General features: G+C 29.8%; 1 pseudogene; it reads left to right on the top strand.

Annotated features, from left to right (window-relative positions):
• Positions 1–3,800: 3,800 nt before the first annotated feature.
• On the top strand, positions 3,801–5,033 carry LOC131632677 (uncharacterized; annotated as a pseudogene).
• The last annotated feature ends 473 nt before the right edge of the window (positions 5,034–5,506 follow it).

Raw genomic sequence — 5,506 nt, 5'->3', positions numbered from 1 at the left:
CCAAACTTTCCATAATTATAGCATGAACCTTTAAATATTTCTTTCTTTTTCTCATCTTATCTTAAGGAATTTGATTTGATTTTATAGTTGATGAGACATTTGTCAAAATACGTCATTACATTCTTCTTGAGATATCTATTGTATTTTCTAACAAACAGACTCATTTCTTCCTCATCCGAACAATCATCATCACTAGAGTCACTCTCATCTTGCTCGTTATCTAAGGACTTAGAACTAGAAGTCATAAGAGAAATGACTTCTTGTCTATCTCCTTATCCTTATTCTTTTATTTCTTAATCTTCTTCTCATGCTTCTCTAAGAAAATGAACTCTTTCTCGTGCTCTTCAAGCTTGCTAAATAAAGTAGTGACTGAAGGTGTGAAAAATACTAGAAAGGGGGGAGGGGGTTTGAATAGGGATTTAAAAACAACGTTTCCCTAAGATTGATCATTGTGGCATTCAATTTTGATTGGTTGGGGAGGATTTCATGCTGATCACAATTGTTTCACGTGGATTATTGTTGGCAATGTCTTGACCATTGTTAAATTATAAATTGACGGAAAATGTTCATTACTTAATTTTTTGCATCAAATTAGAAGAAAAAAAATTCCTCTCGGTTGCTGGCTCAACCATGGTATTAAGTATTTTTTTCTCTCGATTGCCAACTCAGTCGAGTTAATAGGTCTTAGATAAGAATAAAATAAAATTAAAATTAAAAGGTGCTAAAATGCAGTTATTGAGATTAAAATGTGTGTCTCCTAAATACTTTTCCTCTTAGTTGTTAGCTCAACCGAGGTAAAAGTCATAAACAAAAATAAAAATAAAATAAAAAAGATACTAAAATGTAGTAGATGGGATTTAAAGACATGTCCTTTTGAATACATTTTCCCTCAATTGTAAATTCAACCAAGGTAATAATAGGTCATAAAAAATATAAAAATATTAAAAGATGCTAAAATACAGTTATTCAGATAATGCATTTCCCTTGATTACTTTTTCCCTCGAGAGCTAGCTCAATCGAGACAATATGTAGTATTTTTAAAGTATAAAATGTGACGCGCCTATAGTGTACACCTCAGTTGTTTGTTAGTTGAGGTGAAAACTTTATCATAGAGTATATTATTTGTAGTAGTGAGTTTTTCAATATTTTCAATTAAGACAAGCAACAAATCATTGGATTATTTTCTAGGATGACAATATTGAAAAATTAATCCTAAAAATAAAAACTAAATCAATACAACCTAAAACTTTATATTAAGTAAAAATATAGATACTTAAATTAAAAATGAAATTTGGAAGAAGAAAGATGAGTTAGATTTAGAACAAGAGTGGAACAACATGGTGCTTTATATATAAAACCGTGATAACTTTTTTCATTGGTTTTATCAAATAAATGAGGGATAAAATTATTTATTTTTAATTTTAAAATAAAAAATAATGTGTTATTTTAAATTATAAATAAAAACATGAGATTGTTGGCGCCAGTTAGGGACTTTTTCCCCTTGGTTTCCTGGAGTAAATATGTGATATATTTTATAATTATAAAATTAAAATTAAAAAAAAAATCAGAATAGATTTTACCTCCATTATTTAGTTAATCGATTTATTTTTTTGTCATGAAATATACTATTAATTGAAGTATAAAGAATTGTTAATTGAACAAAACCTCTAAGATGCCCCAATTTAAAATTAAATCTGGAAGTAAAATAGTAAACCATACAAATTTATCTTTAGTTAAATAACTGGGAAAATACTTTGTTTCAAATATTCATGATTTGCCAATTTCATATTTTGCTATATCTTCCCATGTTTATTCAGCTGCCTTCCAACTAATTTTTTGAACTACTGGACTTTACATATTTAACTACAAATACGAACTTTATAGCTAGATTTCATTAGCTTTAGATACAATTATTAGAAACACACATGCAAATACCTACACTCTATCGATTTAGTAGACCCAACAAACATGCCAACACCAATTTAGACACTATATTCAAATAATATTTGCATAATTATTATAATTCGAAAATGAAAATATTAGCTGGCCATGCTACATTAATTAAAAATTACTTTATGATTCTTTCTGCTCTACAAAAAACTGAAAATATGCCTAAATCACATTAAGTTGCTTTTCTATCAAACACATTGATAACAAAGAAACCCCATTATTTAATTTTTGGTCTAGTATGTCTCTGATAAATTAATTAATTAATTTGTGTTATAAGATAATACTCAGTTGTCTGATTTTTCTGGTGAAGCTGCAAGCAATTAATAGGTGGACCACGTTCTTTTTCATTATATTTTTTTTTAAATACGTTATATAGAAAACTATATTCCATGATTTTTCCTTGTTAGCTTCAATATCAATTACAAGAATCTAATAATAAGCGGACAGGAAAAATAAAATAAAATGTGAACGTGCGGATCGTACAGATCTAAACTAGGCGATTTAACAAATAAAAAGTGTTCAACAGAATTCCATGATTATTATAGATTTTGGATCTTTAGAGATTCTTCGGTTGATGCTATTTGGTCACATCATGTTAGGAAACTATGCATAATTTCTCCCAGTCAAAACAATGAAATACGGCTATAAGGTGATATTTGTTTGACTTGTGAGATTTTTTACGGTTTTGTCATTTAGAAGAGGCTCTTCAATGAATTGAGATGTTTAAGTTTTATACATAAACTATTTTTAGTCTCAATTCTCAAACAATACGAGACTATTTTGTTCAGTAAAAAACAGATATAGTTCATAATGCATCATTTGAGTCTTGCTCTATAAGCTTTTTCAGATATCGTGATCGAGATATACTTATCTTTAAGGCAAGTCTTTGTGATATTACACATTAGTATATTATAAGTATTTTGAAGATTGGGATGGAGATAAAGGATTTGTTCAAAGAAGAAGAGACAATCATAGAAGATTTCCATGTCAATGGTTGTCACTAGAGGAGCCCGTGCATATTAAATTTTCTTTCAATTTGTACCAGACCATCCCAAAAAAACAAGGTATCGTGTGAAAATGATTAAATCCTTAAATTTTATTTTGAGGACTAAAAGGTGAAAGTCTAACTATATCTCGTGAATATTATAATTTTAATGGAATAATTAATTATTTGATGATGTTTTCAAATTCAAAGACTAATAATTTGTTTTGTAAATTTTAATGATTAAATTATTATTTCATAATTTTATGGGTTTTTTTTAACAAACTTATAAAGAATTATATCACAATATTTGTCAAAAATATAAAATATTTAAAAGAATGCATTAAATTACAAACATCAAAATGTGTCCTTGTCTTTTTGTAATTATAAATATTTTAGTTGTTTTCAACAATTTTGTATTTTTTTTTTAAATTGTATTTTCCAAAATCAATATATTGTATTTTCTTTTTCTTTTATAAAATAAATGAAATTGTCATTTCTTCCAAGTTAAGTATTCTATGTTGAAAATTGGAAAATAAATATATTTTTGGACAGTAGCTAATTAATTAAAATAACACTTTTACCAATACCTTGAACCTAAAATTAACTTTTATGTTGTTTTACGTTAAATGTTAAACTTCCAATATAACATAATATAATACTATTTTATATCTTCTGCCAGTTGGAATAACACATTGGCAACATAAGTCAAGCATACTAAGTTCTTTGTCTGTACTCCTATATAAACTCAGCAATCATATTCAACATACAACGTTTGCATCAAAGTTTTAAGATCCTCTATTCCAATTTCCAATTTCATATAAGAAAATTTTCTGGGGAGTCACAAACATCGATATAAATCAAAACAATGGCTTGTTGGTATGCAGAAAATGCCACAAAAGCTTATCTCAGCACCATGGTTTTAAATTGCGGTTGCGGCTGCGGATGCGGTTGCGGTTGCTGTTACTGCGGTTGCGGCTATTGCGGTTGTTGCGATGCGGAATGCGGTCGTTGCGGCGTGAATTCATATTTATGAACATAAAATATTATATTTTATTATTTATACTTTCGATTTCACATATCTTCCATTTTCTCTCTAAATTTCATGTATATCTCATTAATAATTCGTCACCCTTTTAAATATCACTAATCCTTTTAAAATATATCTTAAATCTATAATATAATAAAAAAAGAAGGTAGACCAAATAATTTTTGCTAGCATTGCATAATCTCTTGCGGCCTGATGCGGTCTGATGCGGCTTGATGCGGTCGATGCAGTGTTATGATGCGGCTGATGCGGTGTTATGATGCGGTTTTTATTGTGATTTGCAATCACACCGCAATTGCGGTCTGATGCGGATGCGGACACTACCGCAACCGCAATATTGCGGCCGCATCAGGTGATGCGGTCCGCAATTTAAAACCATGCTCAGCACTTTGAAAATGGTCAGTAGTATTCCTCAATATTTTCAAGCCATAATTCTTCAATTATTTTAATAGTATTTTACAATTTTTTCTGATCTAATTTTTTGTTATTTTTAATAGGATTCAAAGGTTAAAGAACCACCAATTTCTGAATTTATATCAGCATAACATTAGCAGCCGGAAACAATGCACAACTAATGGTAGTAGCTTGTGCTCAGGGCCGGCCCAAGGGTCAAGGCACCAAAGCTAGGACTTTTGGTTTCAAAAGTTTGGGCTTTAAAAAGACCACAAAATTTTTTTTTTTTAATTTTAAAAATATATAATGACACATTAGCCACATATAATTTTAGGCCTGTAAACGGGTAGGGCCGACCTTGGTGCTGCTGCAACTGATTTAACAACATTTGCACTAATTGCTGCAGCGAATCAAACTAATCGCAATGTAATATGCATTGTACCAAACAATAAAGATCTACTTGCTTCAAAATATTTCTTAGGAGCGCATATTCTATTAAAGTGAAGTTTATTATTGGAAAAGTACAAGAATTAGATGTATTAAACCAACCTGATTTTGTGGTAATTGATGCTTTTAGTTGTTATCGGTTACAATGCTTTTAGTTGTAAAGGGTCATGGGGATCAAGTATATCAAAAACACAATTGTTTCCTATTAGTTAGGGGTGGGAATAGGCCAGACCGACCTACAGGGGCCTATAGCCTAGCCTACTTAAGGTCAGGTCAGGCCAGACCTATTTGATAAAAAGGTCAGACTTGGACTTTTTTAAAAATCTATTTAATAAAATAGGTCAGGCCTAGGCTATTAAAAAAAGCCTATAAAGCCTTGTAGGTCAGCCTATAATTTTATATATATTAAAATTAGTCTAAATAGATTGGATTATATATGCATATATATTAGAAAAAGTTGAAGGGTAGAAAAACACTTAGAAAGGAGGGGTTTGAATAAGTGTAGTTTCAAAACTTGTAAGATAAAAACAACTTGCACAATTATTTTTATCCTGGTTCGTTGTTAACTAAACTACTCCAATCCACCCTTGACAAGGTGATTTACCTCAACTGAGGATTTAATCCACTAATCACACGAGATTACAATGGTTTTTCACTTAGATAACTTCTAAGTCTTCTAGAGTATC

The sequence above is a fragment of the Vicia villosa genome, unplaced genomic scaffold (genome assembly GCF_029867415.1).
Source record: "Vicia villosa cultivar HV-30 ecotype Madison, WI unplaced genomic scaffold, Vvil1.0 ctg.000986F_1_1, whole genome shotgun sequence".
NCBI lineage: Eukaryota > Viridiplantae > Streptophyta > Magnoliopsida > Fabales > Fabaceae > Vicia > Vicia villosa.
The sequence above is the reverse complement of the archived record's forward strand: the minus strand, read 5'-3'. Positions and strand labels throughout refer to the sequence as shown.